Source organism: Euwallacea similis, unplaced genomic scaffold, assembly GCF_039881205.1.
Source record: "Euwallacea similis isolate ESF13 unplaced genomic scaffold, ESF131.1 scaffold_55, whole genome shotgun sequence".
Lineage (NCBI taxonomy): Eukaryota > Metazoa > Arthropoda > Insecta > Coleoptera > Curculionidae > Euwallacea > Euwallacea similis.
The window spans coordinates 50,432-66,493 of NW_027098680.1; positions in this window are offsets into that span (position 1 = coordinate 50,432).

Sequence of the window (16,062 nt, forward strand, 5' to 3'; positions counted from 1 at the left end):
TTTGCGTTTGTTTTTCTTGATCCTGTGCAAGTGTATAATGTACTAGTATAAGGAATTATAGTTTCAGGGTAGAATGTTTCAACAATTGAAGGGCGTAATATTGATGAGTGTGAACCAGTGTCAATTAATAGGCGTATTTGGTGTGGTAATTCAATATATGGTAATTGATTTGCCGGTTTTGTTTTTAAGTGTGAGGTTTTGACTGAGAGGCTATCATATAAAAATTTTCATCTTCTTGTATTTGAAAGTTTTCATTCTGATTTCCTGCGATTTCTATATTTTCTTCAAATCCTGCGTCATCATCTGGTAAAAAATCTATCTCATCGGGATAAGAATTGCTTTCTTGATTATCTTCTATATGGGTCAATTCTTGAAAAGTAAATTTGGGGTTTCGAGATTGATTTTGAAAAGTTTGTTTTTGGAATTGTTTGTTTTGTGGTCTATTTAATGGAATATTTTGCGTTGGAGGTATAGTGCTTACTCCAGACATAGGTTGAGGTTGTGAGTTTCTTATTTGTGTTGGAAATATTTTTTGGAAGTATGGTTTGTTGAGTGGATTAGGCAATTGATACTGAGATCGAAATTGTGGGGTTTGATACTGAGGTTTAAATTGTGGTTTTACATTGTGTGACAATGTAAATGGAGGAGGTTTAGGTCTTTGTCTTACGTATGATTGTTCAGATTGTACAGTTTTAAACTTATTCTGTGTATTTTGTAGATAATGATTTTTGAAATTGTTTTGACTTGTTAATATTTCATAATTATTAATTATGTCGATTGCATGATCCAAATCTTGAGGATTTTGAACGATTAACAATGTTCGCAATTCATTTGAAATGTTTGATAATAGGTTTTGAGTAGCAGTTAACTCATTTTGTGAAATTAATATTGCACGGGCTTCGATGTTATTAACCTCTGTACATATTTTTGTGTTAATCTGAGTTACTAACGCTTTTAACTTCAAAATGTAGTCTTGTGTCGACTCATTCTTTCTAGTTAAAAATATTAGTTGTTGTTGGAGATTTGCTCTTGTGAGTGGGTCATTGAATTTTTGTTTGAGAGCTATTTTAATTTCATTCCAATGTATTAAATCTGGTCTCGTTAAGAGGAAATCTTCAGCTTCTCCAATTATTTTTGATTTAATAGCTAAGTTTATATATTCTTGTTGCGAAGGGTCTGCATTATAGTATCTAGCATGAAAAATATTTATTTGATTTATAAACGTTTTTAACTTTGCGGGTGTTCCGTCGAAAGTTTTTAATAGACTAACTGTTGACCTTAATGCATCAGCCATTTTTCTTCTATTATCTAAGTTTATTTGAAGTTCTTCTTGATCTTCGTTATTTATTTCACTCTTTTTAAGTGTTATTGATTTGGGATATGTAATATCACCTAATAGTTCCTTTTTGAACTTTTTCATAAACAATGTTATTTTTACTTAACTAACAGGTTATCCAACTATAAGAGAATAGATCGAAACTTACAGTAAATTCTATCTCTAGTCTCGTGCCTGTATCAAGTAACTGTGATGAAGGAGAGATAAACTATCCAAAGCACCAATAGCTGCTTGTAGTGGACGCTAGCTATGCCAATTCGTCCGATACTGGAACTCAGCGATTGAATCCAGGAGGTTACAAGTTGCTGTAGTTATCACTTCTTTCTTAACTGTTAACACAGAAGAAGGTCGTCACAGTGTCGTAGAGTGGAAGAATGAACGATTCAACTTCACTATCTCAAATGATCACTTAATGAAAACACTTCCGAAAGAATCCGAACGACTGCGCCAATTATATTTCTGATCGTGAAATGAACGTTTTAAAAAATATTAAAACTTTATTCATTAGAACGATACAAGATTCTTTTAGATAACTACGTCTAGTTTAAATGCCAACTTATAACTAACTCTTGGTTTACATGGTTTCGCCTTTTATATTAATTAGTTGCTGATACGGCCAAACTTAGTATTCGTCATTTTGGCACGTACAATAGATGATGAATCATAGCTAAATCTTACAATGTAAGGTGAAATAGTCATATAACTGTATCTTTGTACTATGCGTTCTTATCTTATATAAATATTAAAATCATCTAAAAACTTAAATATCAATACATACAGAAATGTATCTAGTTTTTCCCCTTAAAAAATAATATATCATCGGTATCTTTAAAACGACACGTTTATGGGCCTATATTATTTTATAATTATTCTATCCACTGTTAAAGTCCTACTACAAAAAAGTAAAAGAACAAATGAACGTGAAATCTGTGTAATAATTCACGTTAAGCCCTAACTGAATGTGCATGAAAGAATTACAGCTGCGTGTAAGGAGATTCAAGTAAAAGCATCTATAAATATTAGAGTTTAAAAGCGATTGACTTCATCCTTATTTAACAAATGATAAACGCCATTTAGAATAATTAAGATTTTAATAAACAATTTTTCTCCAATACAATTGATAATAAAGCTTGTTTATACTTTGGACGTGATTTTTTTAAAATCTTTTGATGAAAGAAAAGATATGTCTGGAAAGGTAAATGAAACACCTTTCAAGTGGGGTATAACTCAAACTCCCTAGAGGATGCATGCAATTTATTAAAGAACCCTAAAAAAATATTCCCCTTGAAAATAAAATCGAAGTATTTTGGTATATTTACGTCTTTTCTGTAATCGCCGAAGATTCGTTTTCAAATTGATATACTATATTGTAATAGTGGCTCAATTCATTTTATATATAAATTGTTTGTTCAATAACAAGTTTCTTCAATTGCATAGCTTTAACTGAAGTCTAGCACTGTAAAAATTCAAATTCCTACCTTTTTGTATCAGCGTCAGGAATGCTTCCACTATTGAGGTTGGTAGAATCTTTTTCGCCGCGTTCTGATGGGAACGACAATTTCATATGTTTTGGCTGCAGTTTTTGTGTCAAAAAGACAGGCAGCTATAATACGTACTATTCCACGAAGAATGTAATATTTAATATCATTAATTATATACAAAAGTATTGGAATCTTACCAATCTTGTAACTTACACCGGATAATTTTGAATTACAAGTCTAAGATGAGTCATAACCTTAAAAATAATGTGATAATTTATAAAAATCTGCTTAACGACGGTACCAAAAATAAGTTTTGATTGCGTTAGAAAAGAGAAATTTACTACTAGTTTGTATGGTCTGTAAATATTAGCATAGGTATTGGAAATGGAGAATTATTGAAAACTCCTTCGACAATGGGTTTCTTTTCTTTTTTTATCTTTTAGTTGTTAGTTCTATAGATATTCTATCGATATACTGAGATGACGACCTTCTTGTTTTTTCCTTCTCAATTTTAAATAACATAATATTTTCATTTCAAAAGTAAAATTTTAAGCTAATTTACACATTTCAATTAATATAAATAAACAAATGAAGAACTTTCACAGTCCAATTACTGAAGAATGTCATTATTGTCATGCACGATATACAGAAAATTGGTACAAAGAAAAAATCTGTAAGTGCTTACTAATCGGGTTCCCAGATGGCGCCACAACTAAAATATCGATAATTAAATTATTTAACAATAAAATATATTTGTAACTACGATTTCTTGTTTCAAAGAGAAATTCATCGAGAACAAAGTCAAAATTTAGAAATTTAGAATTCAATACTCTATGTTCATGATTAATATGATTATATATACAGGGTGTCCCAAATAAAGTGAGTTCCATGGGGATTATGGAACCAGTAAGAGATACAAGGTGACTCAAATTAGAAAAAAGAAGCGCATTTTTGTGCCCATTCAGAAAATGTTCTAAATTTAAAAATATGCACAGGGGTTGTCAAAATATGAGCAAAAAACTGAAAATTGCGATTTTCGAAAATCATAAATTATGAGCACACTGTTTGAGTAGATTGTACCAAATTTGGCAGTTCTTTATTATCGACAACTGCCAATTGAATGGCGTTTTCAGAATTTTTCCAGACCTTCTAGATTTCGAGAAATTATATCCAACTTTGTCATTTCTTATGGCGGTCATATTGGATTTTGGTGCCATCGAATAGACAATAAAAAAAAGTTTTTTAACCATGTATCACAAAGGTGCCCTTGGACCTACCAAAGTAAGAAAAGTAAATAAAAACATTTTTCACCTTAGTAGGCTTAGAAACAAATGCTTTAGTGTTGCTATGGATACTTTCGTTACATGCAACGAATGTCAACAAAAAGTCTTCACTATTGTTGTATTTGAGGTCAATTTTTATTTTTTCTATTTCATTTCATTTATCAATTTTACGCTTTCATTCGGCAGAACGTTTAAATTTATTTTTCTTTAGAACCCGATAAGCAGTTGATCTAGGTATACCAATATTATATTCTATTTGACGCAGTGAGATGCGAGGGTTTTCAACAACACTTCCAACAACATAATTTTCAACTTCTTCATTAATCCTGCGTGTTCTGGTTTTTTTTTCAAATGATCCATACTTAAGTAGATTCACTCTAAGCCTATTAAATATTGCGTGCCCAGGTAAACGCCTCTCTGGATACCTCTGGAGATACATATTTTGAGCTCTACCTGCATTTCTTCCACTTAAAATGTAGCAGTCATTAATCTCCAGATTTTCTTGATTTGAAAACCGTTCCATAATTTTATTACTTGAAAATTTCTGCCAAACGAAAGCATAAAATTGATAAATGAAATGAAATAGAAAAAATAAAAATTGACCTCAAATACAACAATAGTGAAGACTTTTTGTTGACATTCGTTGCATGTAACGAAAGTATCCATAGCAACACTAAAGCATTTGTTTCTAAGCCTACTAAGGTGAAAAATGTTTTTATTTATTTTTCTTACTTTGGTAGGTCCAAGGGCACCTTTGTGATACATGGTTAAAAAACTTTTTTTATTGTCTATTCGATGGCACCAAAATCCAATATTGCGACCATAAGAAATAACAAAGTTGGATATAATTTCTTGAAATCTAGAAGGTCTGGAAAAATTCTGAAAACGCCATTCAATTGGCAGTTATCGATAATAAAGAATTACCAAATTTGGTACAATTTACTTAAACAGTGTGCTCACAATTTATGATTTTCGAAAATCGCAGTTTTCAGTTTTTTGCTCATATTTTGACAACCCCTGTGCATATTTTTAAATTTAGAACATTTTCTGAATGGGCACAAAAATGCGCTTCTTTTTTCTAATTTGAGTCACCTTGTATCTCTTACCGCTTCCATAATCCCCATGGAACTCACTTTATTTGGGACACCCTGTATATGTGTGTTTCTCGATTTGTTAAAACTTAAAAGACCGAACAAACTTCTAGGATTGAATAGTATAGTTAAGTTAACTCACTAGTGACTTCACTTTTTAAAAAAACACAAATTAATAAAATAGATTATATTTGAGGTAAATGATATTGCGGTTCTAAAACAACGACACGGATGAGCTTCTGAATTAGAATTAATTATGATGCCAATGGAATGTGCTTTTATATAATAAAAATGCTGAAGATGCTGAATCTGGAACGTGTTATGATACACACGCGCGGCATGTGTTATTACCTATGGAAATGGTCATATAATTCCTCCCTCTTTAGGTTTGAGAAAATAAGGGTTTATTTTCGAGAGTTGCTAATTCTATGGCCATTTTTACAGTTTTTTTAGGTTTATAATAGTAATAATAACAAATGATTCCTAAAATAGCGAATACAATAATTACAATAATTACAGAACTAATAGATATGCTGGTATTTATTACATCAAAATCCTTAAGTTGGTGCATTGTTAATTGTTCCGCAGTTTCTAGGTCTTTATGCAGACTGTCCAGATTAACTTCTTTGAGATTCAGAGGTTCAATTTTTTTCTTTAAATCTTCATTAATATGAATTGCTGGTAATTTCAAACGCAAAGTAATTATCTCAGGTTTTTGAATTGCATAGGTTTTGTTCATAATTTTGGTTTGGCATTCTGCAGGGATTATAAGGGATGCTTGTCTAAGGGTTTCTATAGTTTGCTGATTCGGACAGTGGAATTCCACAATTTCATGAGAAGCTGGAATTACAAGAATCGAGTTGTCCGACAGTTGGGTGACAGATGATTTGTTATAGACTATTGGGGTCATAGGGCAATGATTTGTGAGCTTGATCGTTTCTATAATGCATTGTTCATCCGTATGCAGGATATTTTGATTGCAAAGGAATAAGCCTTCTATCTTAGGACATTTATTTTTTAGATTGAAGGAGTTATTTTTAGAACGTACAAGATAAGGATTTGATATTGCCATTATGTGGTTGTTGAGGGGTATCGAATAAAGTTGGTAAAGAACATAGGGTTCGCCTGTTACTAGAGGAATTGATATATGAAATATAACCAGATCGTGTTTTATAGTCACGTCTGCATGAGCTATTTCATAATAACTAATAAAGTTATCAAAGGGAATCTTAGTTTCAGGCTTGAAATGTTTTAAAAGTGATTTCAATTCTCTGTATTTAAAAATACTGTGATGTAGGACATTTACTTTTGCAAAATCTATTGCAGTTTGTACGTTCTCGCAGATATTATTAATAATTTGAAGATTACTGTCTAAATTGTCGAGAAGTATAATAAAATGAATGGCTACTGACGATGCTTGTGCTAATTGAGTAAGGTTAGTGACGCGTTCCTGCAAGGTATGCTGGTTTTCCAGGATAGTAGTCAGCTGTATATCAACGTCCTTGCTTAATCGTTTAAGTATAGTTTGCGTTGATGCGATATCTTGTTGCACAATCTTTTGATTTGTTTGAAGTGTCTTGATGTAAGCATCATAACGTTCTCCATCGTCAGAATCAAGGGTTCCATACAGATATTTTTGGATTTTCCCTACTAAATTGACGAGTCCTCTTTTAGTTCTATTTAATGGCATTGAATAATGTTTAATAAACATTTCAATTAAGTTAACTTGAATTAACAAATTATTGAGTCTTGTTTCTAACGGTGCATTATGATTTGTTTCTGTTACGTGCAGGGTTGTGTTTAGTAAAAGAAGGGTTTGCTTAGTTGATTTTAGACAATTACGAATGTTTGTCAGATTCACGTGATAGTATACATGATGTAAGTTGTCAATGATATAAGTCGGTCCTATGTCCAGTGGTAGGAGGGGGTTGGTGATCTCCTCAATTTGGTACTGGGTCCTAGCGAATACCGGTAGAAGTGCTAGGATAATTTTCATCTTCGTTTTTCTGAAAACATTTTCGTTTAATGTCTTTTGGATGTCTTTGATTTTGAAAAGTGACTACTGCGTATTTGGGTCGTAATTTATCTGGTAATTTTTTAGGGGTATTTATTAATTGTTTAGTTCCTACTGCTATTTCAGGGTCGTCTTCCCGATTTTTATTAAGCTTAGCTAACACATTGGCTTTTTTTGCATTAAGTTTTAGGTTAATTGAGTTGTTTAGTTCTTTGAAAATATCGGATAATTCAAATATATAATCTGTTTGTAATTGGTTAAGGTCCTTTTCAAAATTAAGTTGATAATTGAGATTGCCTTTCATGATTTGAAAAGGGGTATAATCGTGGGACGAGTGAATGCTGTTATTGTAGTTCAGTACGGCAAGATTTACTAATTCTGAGATGGTTTTAGATCGATGAGTATCACGGAGGGCAATGAGACTTTCCTTGAGAGTCGAATGGAATCTTTCTATTGGGGAATTTGAATTTGGGTTATATGGTGTGGTGTAGTGCAGTTCGATTTTATATGTTTTACAAAGGTCTTGAATCAGAAAACTCTTGAATATCTTCGCATTATCCATCGTTATTTTAGAGGGTGTACCGTGATGCGCAAAGAAGTTAATCAGATTTTGACAAACTTCGATAGATGTCTCACTTGTGGGGTAGACTGCTGCGAACTTAGAAAAATTATCTATTATAGTTAAATATTTCTGATGTGAAACCGAATATGTGTCCATATAAAGATGTTCGAATGGTTTATTGCCAGTTGGTGTGGGTTTATATATGATCTTGTGAGGATGTCTATCGTACTTGGTTTTTTGGCAGGTCTCACATGTGTTAATGTAGTTTATAACGTCTTTTTCTAGGTTCGGCCAATAATACCGTTGCTTGATGTTCGTGATGTTTTCGCTTATACCTCGATGTGACGTCTTTGTCGTATGGTATCTCTCGATTATTTCTCTCTGTTCATCGGGATCCGTTACATCTTCCAATAAGGTATTGGATATGACTAGTGTATGAGCGTTATTTGTAAAAGTTTCCTGAAAAATTTTAATTATCAAGGGTTCTAATTCCTTTTGAGGAAAATGTAGACAATAGGTATTTGGCGGCAATTGTTCTATGAGAATTCTTTGAATTTCTTCCGTTACTGGAGTTTCATTAATAAAGATTATTTTTCTTTGTTTTGTGTTGAATAATTTTTGGGTAGTAGTGTATGGGGTTTCTTTTGCAGTCCATTTAAATATAATCTGATTTTTGTATGCATTGACGCACTTATATACGTAAGGGGCTCCTAGAATGGGATTTTCAAGTGATGTGTGAATGGTCTCTGTTTCACTACTTTTGGATTCCTTGGCTGTCAATGTGCTTGAATTGTTTGAAATATTTTTCTCAATAGGTTGTTGCATTGTAGGGTTTTCTTTTGGGGGTTTAACTTGTATATCTGATAAAATTTTAATTTTAGGTTTATCTAGGCTCTGAGGGCTTGCTATTTTCTTGCGTGGATTATCAAACAGGGGTCTTTCAGGTAAATTTTCTTGAGATTCAAAGAAGTGTTTGATTTTTTCGTGCCATAAGTACTGATCCTCAGGGTTTTTCTTTGTTTCTGCTACTCCTGAAGCATGTGTCAATGGAGGTTCTATTTCTTCTATTGGGTTTACTTCTCTAGGGGGACGAGAAAGAGCATCTGCATTTAAGTTTTGTTTTACTTTTTTGTAATGGATTTCGTAATCATATTCTTGTAACTTTAGTCGCCAACGTACTAACTTTGAATTAGGTTCTTTTAGTGAGAATAACCACTGAAGAGGTTTATGATCAGTTACAATCGTGAATTTCCTACCAAAGAGATATGGCCTGAAATATTTCGTAGCCCAGACGATGGCTAAAAGCTCCTTTTCAATTGTGGAATAGTTACATTCCGCCGGATTAAGTGTTCGACTTGCGAATGAAATAGGTAGGTCTTTCCCTATAGATCCTTGCGACAATACGGCTCCTATGGCATAGTCAGAGGCATCCGTTGTCAAAACAAAGGGTTTTTTGAAGTCAGGGTATTGAAGTATGAGGTCATTGGTTAGGAGATCTTTACAAAGGTTAAATGAGTCTAAGAATGGTTTATCATGAATAATTTTTGCGCCCTTCTTTAAACATTGAGTTAGGGGTTTAGTTAATTTGGCGAAATTTTTGATGAATTTTCGGTAATAACCTACAAGTCCAAGGAATGATTTTATTTCTCTAGATGTACTTGGGGTTTTAAAGTTTTTTATTGCACTGATTTTCTTGGGATTGGGTTTTATACCATCGGGAGTGATTATATGGCCTAGAAATTCTACCGTTTTTTGGAGAAATTCGGATTTGTCCAGTTGTATTTTCATATTATAATTATTGAGCCGATCAAAAACTGTTTTTAATGAAGTTATGTGCTCTTGAAGACTAGTAGAATAGATGATTATGTCATCCATATACACTAGGCAAATCTTTCCTTGTAAACCGCGGAGGACGTTGTCCATTGCGCGTTGAAACGTCGACGGGGCATTTTTTAGTCCAAATGGCATACGTGTAAACTCATAGTGCCCGTTTTCTACATTAAAAGCTGTTTTGGGTATGCTCTTTGGGTCCATTTCTATTTGATGGAACCCGCTAGCAAGATCTAACGTAGAGAAATATTGGCTTCTTCCTAGTTTGTCTAAAATTTCGGTGATGTTAGGCAACGGATATCTATCATCTATGGTTTTCTCGTTCAACTTTCGGTCATCGATAACTATTCTCCATTTTCTTTTGCCTGAAGCGTCCATCTTCTTTGGCACTATCCAGACTGGCGAACTCCAAGGAGCATGAGAGGGCTGGATAATTCCATCTTGTAGCATTTGACTAATTTGGCTTTTAATCACTTCCTTTTGAACATATGGATAGCGGTAATTTTTTGTATGTACCGGTATCTCATCTGTAGTATTTATAACATGTTTTACTTGACTAGAGAAGGTTAAAGTGTCTCCTGGCTTGTACAGAACTTGTTGATATGAGTTTAATAGTTTGAAAAGTTGAGTTTGTTCCTCAGAATTTAAATGCTCATATCTTATAAGGGATTTTAAATATTTATTCATATTTTCCGATTTAACGGGGTTCTGGATTTTACCTTTTGTTTCCCAATTAAAAAATTCGTAATTGTTCACTTCTATGGGTTCTAGCGGTAAATTATCACCTATATCATATTCAATAGTAACGTTTTTGTTTGAATAATTAAGGATGTCTACGACATAACTTTGATTATGAACTGTTATCAAGGTGGGTTGTATTTCAATATCCTTATTACAAAAGTGGTTTACTATCCACGTTGAATCATTTGACAATGTTGTTTTGATAAGTGTTTTTTGTAAGGTTCGAGGTGGGATTTCAATCTTATGATGTTCAAAATTTTGTCTATATTTGAAAGGGATCTCTAAATAATTATTCTTTAATAACTGGTTTTTGAGATCTATATCGAGTTTTAATCTGCAAAGGTCTTTTATTCCTAAAATTCCATCATAGAATTCATGGAAGGGGTATAGGACAAAATCAATAACTTCCAATATTCCATAACATGAGAGTAAAGCGATTTTTGCCTTTTGAGTGGTTTTCTTTGTACCGGTGCAAGTTTGTAGAGTACTCGTATAGGGTCTTATTTTATCAGGGAATAATTCTTCTGCTAATGAGGGTCTTAGGAGGGATGCATGCGAACCTGTGTCGACTAACAGCTTAATTTGATGAGTAGGGATTTCAATGTAGGGTAGTTTATTGACTTGGAGACTGTTTATGTCTATCCGTAACTTGTGTGAGTCGAGGCTGCTATTTGAAAATTTTCCAGTTCGTCAAGTAAGTCAGTAGATTTCTCTTTAGGGGTTTGGTAATTATTATCTGAACTGAAATTTTCGAAATCGGATTCCTGGTTATCTTCCAAATGAGTTAATTCCTGAAACGTATACTTTGGTTGGGTCGGAAGAAATGGTTGCCGAAATTGGCGTTGAAAGGGATTTTGTTGGCCTCTATTTTGAACAAAACTCTTATGAGTCTGTGGCACATAAGAACTTACTCCTGACATTGGTTGGGGGTACTGTCTACTAACATTCGGACGTTGATTCCTGTAATTCGGGAATTGGTTTCGTGGAATAAATTTTTGTTGGGGTTGAGACTGAAATGGTCGATTTACTGGTGGGGGATTTGAAGAATAAGAATTTATTGGTTTTGGGGAATTTCTAAAGTTGTTTTGCGCGTTTGAACTTCTAAAATTCTGTGTATTAATTAAATTTGGTCTAATTGGATTGTGAGGTGTAGATTTATTTTGAGACAAATAATTGCTTTTGAAACTATTCTGGCTCATCAAAATTTCATAATTAGTGATGATATCTGTGGCTTGATCAAGATTTTGGGGATTTTGAACTATTAACAGTGTACGCAATTCATTGGGAATATTTGCTAGGAGGTTCTGTGTGGCGGTTAATTCGGTTTGGGCAATGAGAATTTGACGCGCTTCCACATTTGCAACTTCCGAGCAAATTTTTGTGTTGATTTGAGTGACTAAGGCCTTGAGTTTAAAGATATAGTCTTGAGTTGTTTCATTTCTTTTGGATAAAAAGATCAGCTGTTGTTGAAGATTAGCCCTTGTTACCGGATCGCTAAATTTTTGCCTGAGTGCTGTTTTAATATCGTTCCAACTTATTAAGTCGGGTCTCGTTAAGAGGAAATCTTCAGCTTGTTCTAAAATTTTTGATTTTATTGCCAATAATACATATTCCTGCTGTGAAACGTCATTATTAAAGTATCTTGCATGAAATGTATCGATTTGGGTGATAAATGATTCCAGTTTGGCGGGAGTTCCGTCAAAAGTTTTTAATAGTGTAACCGTAGACCTCAAAGCGTCAGCCATGTCTATATTATTAAGACAAGAATCTGTGGTACAAGTATGAAGCGATATTTCACTATAAAGTTGATCAATATGATATTCCGTAAGAGAATTAGTACTGGCTTCCGAGTTGTTTCGTATGCGCGGATAAGTAATATCACTTAAATTATGTTTCTTAAACTTTTTCATTAACTAATCTGGGATAACCTATACATTCAGAATTTAGGAATTAAAGTTCTTAACTTACAGAGCTTCTTCCTTAGTTCTGTTCTGCCAATTTTGTGCAGGGGATGTACGTTGTCCAGATTGTGGTTGTAGTGGTCACTAGCGGTTGTCACTACGTCCTGCTGGTTACCTCGCTGTGGGATTTTCCAAAAACGATGGTGGCCAGTATTACCAGGTTCGTGTTGTATCAATCCTTTCTGAACTGTTGATACAGAAAGTGCTGCCCTTCGGGAGTTGCCGGGATCACGAAAATATTACGAATTTCACTTGTAATTACTCGAACACCCGAACTTCCGATTTTATTGGTGCACCGAAAGGATCCGAACGACTGCGCCAGTTAAGTTAACTCACTAGTGACTTCACTTTTTAAAAAAACACAAATTAATAAAATAGATTATATTTGAGGTAAATGATATTGCGGTTCTAAAACAACGACACGGATGAGCTTCTGAATTAGAATTAATTATGATGCCAATGGAATGTGCTTTTATATAATAAAAATGCTGAAGATGCTGAATCTGGAACGTGTTATGATACACACGCGCGGCATGTGTTATTACCTATGGAAATGGTCATATAATTCCTCCCTCTTTAGGTTTGAGAAAATAAGGGTTTATTTTCGAGAGTTGCTAATTCTATGGCCATTTTTACAGTTTTTTTAGGTTTATAATAGTAATAATAACAAATGATTCCTAAAATAGCGAATACAATAATTACAATAATTACAGAACTAATAGATATGCTGGTATTTATTACATCAAAATCCTTAAGTTGGTGCATTGTTAATTGTTCCGCAGTTTCTAGGTCTTTATGCAGACTGTCCAGATTAACTTCTTTGAGATTCAGAGGTTCAATTTTTTTCTTTAAATCTTCATTAATATGAATTGCTGGTAATTTCAAACGCAAAGTAATTATCTCAGGTTTTTGAATTGCATAGGTTTTGTTCATAATTTTGGTTTGGCATTCTGCAGGGATTATAAGGGATGCTTGTCTAAGGGTTTCTATAGTTTGCTGATTCGGACAGTGGAATTCCACAATTTCATGAGAAGCTGGAATTACAAGAATCGAGTTGTCCGACAGTTGGGTGACAGATGATTTGTTATAGACTATTGGGGTCATAGGGCAATGATTTGTGAGCTTGATCGTTTCTATAATGCATTGTTCATCCGTATGCAGGATATTTTGATTGCAAAGGAATAAGCCTTCTATCTTAGGACATTTATTTTTTAGATTGAAGGAGTTATTTTTAGAACGTACAAGATAAGGATTTGATATTGCCATTATGTGGTTGTTGAGGGGTATCGAATAAAGTTGGTAAAGAACATAGGGTTCGCCTGTTACTAGAGGAATTGATATATGAAATATAACCAGATCGTGTTTTATAGTCACGTCTGCATGAGCTATTTCATAATAACTAATAAAGTTATCAAAGGGAATCTTAGTTTCAGGCTTGAAATGTTTTAAAAGTGATTTCAATTCTCTGTATTTAAAAATACTGTGATGTAGGACATTTACTTTTGCAAAATCTATTGCAGTTTGTACGTTCTCGCAGATATTATTAATAATTTGAAGATTACTGTCTAAATTGTCGAGAAGTATAATAAAATGAATGGCTACTGACGATGCTTGTGCTAATTGAGTAAGGTTAGTGACGCGTTCCTGCAAGGTATGCTGGTTTTCCAGGATAGTAGTCAGCTGTATATCAACGTCCTTGCTTAATCGTTTAAGTATAGTTTGCGTTGATGCGATATCTTGTTGCACAATCTTTTGATTTGTTTGAAGTGTCTTGATGTAAGCATCATAACGTTCTCCATCGTCAGAATCAAGGGTTCCATACAGATATTTTTGGATTTTCCCTACTAAATTGACGAGTCCTCTTTTAGTTCTATTTAATGGCATTGAATAATGTTTAATAAACATTTCAATTAAGTTAACTTGAATTAACAAATTATTGAGTCTTGTTTCTAACGGTGCATTATGATTTGTTTCTGTTACGTGCAGGGTTGTGTTTAGTAAAAGAAGGGTTTGCTTAGTTGATTTTAGACAATTACGAATGTTTGTCAGATTCACGTGATAGTATACATGATGTAAGTTGTCAATGATATAAGTCGGTCCTATGTCCAGTGGTAGGAGGGGGTTGGTGATCTCCTCAATTTGGTACTGGGTCCTAGCGAATACCGGTAGAAGTGCTAGGATAATTTTCATCTTCGTTTTTCTGAAAACATTTTCGTTTAATGTCTTTTGGATGTCTTTGATTTTGAAAAGTGACTACTGCGTATTTGGGTCGTAATTTATCTGGTAATTTTTTAGGGGTATTTATTAATTGTTTAGTTCCTACTGCTATTTCAGGGTCGTCTTCCCGATTTTTATTAAGCTTAGCTAACACATTGGCTTTTTTTGCATTAAGTTTTAGGTTAATTGAGTTGTTTAGTTCTTTGAAAATATCGGATAATTCAAATATATAATCTGTTTGTAATTGGTTAAGGTCCTTTTCAAAATTAAGTTGATAATTGAGATTGCCTTTCATGATTTGAAAAGGGGTATAATCGTGGGACGAGTGAATGCTGTTATTGTAGTTCAGTACGGCAAGATTTACTAATTCTGAGATGGTTTTAGATCGATGAGTATCACGGAGGGCAATGAGACTTTCCTTGAGAGTCGAATGGAATCTTTCTATTGGGGAATTTGAATTTGGGTTATATGGTGTGGTGTAGTGCAGTTCGATTTTATATGTTTTACAAAGGTCTTGAATCAGAAAACTCTTGAATATCTTCGCATTATCCATCGTTATTTTAGAGGGTGTACCGTGATGCGCAAAGAAGTTAATCAGATTTTGACAAACTTCGATAGATGTCTCACTTGTGGGGTAGACTGCTGCGAACTTAGAAAAATTATCTATTATAGTTAAATATTTCTGATGTGAAACCGAATATGTGTCCATATAAAGATGTTCGAATGGTTTATTGCCAGTTGGTGTGGGTTTATATATGATCTTGTGAGGATGTCTATCGTACTTGGTTTTTTGGCAGGTCTCACATGTGTTAATGTAGTTTATAACGTCTTTTTCTAGGTTCGGCCAATAATACCGTTGCTTGATGTTCGTGATGTTTTCGCTTATACCTCGATGTGACGTCTTTGTCGTATGGTATCTCTCGATTATTTCTCTCTGTTCATCGGGATCCGTTACATCTTCCAATAAGGTATTGGATATGACTAGTGTATGAGCGTTATTTGTAAAAGTTTCCTGAAAAATTTTAATTATCAAGGGTTCTAATTCCTTTTGAGGAAAATGTAGACAATAGGTATTTGGCGGCAATTGTTCTATGAGAATTCTTTGAATTTCTTCCGTTACTGGAGTTTCATTAATAAAGATTATTTTTCTTTGTTTTGTGTTGAATAATTTTTGGGTAGTAGTGTATGGGGTTTCTTTTGCAGTCCATTTAAATATAATCTGATTTTTGTATGCATTGACGCACTTATATACGTAAGGGGCTCCTAGAATGGGATTTTCAAGTGATGTGTGAATGGTCTCTGTTTCACTACTTTTGGATTCCTTGGCTGTCAATGTGCTTGAATTGTTTGAAATATTTTTCTCAATAGGTTGTTGCATTGTAGGGTTTTCTTTTGGGGGTTTAACTTGTATATCTGATAAAATTTTAATTTTAGGTTTATCTAGGCTCTGAGGGCTTGCTATTTTCTTGCGTGGATTATCAAACAGGGGTCTTTCAGGTAAATTTTCTTGAGATTCAAAGAAGTGTTTGATTTTTTCGTGCCATAA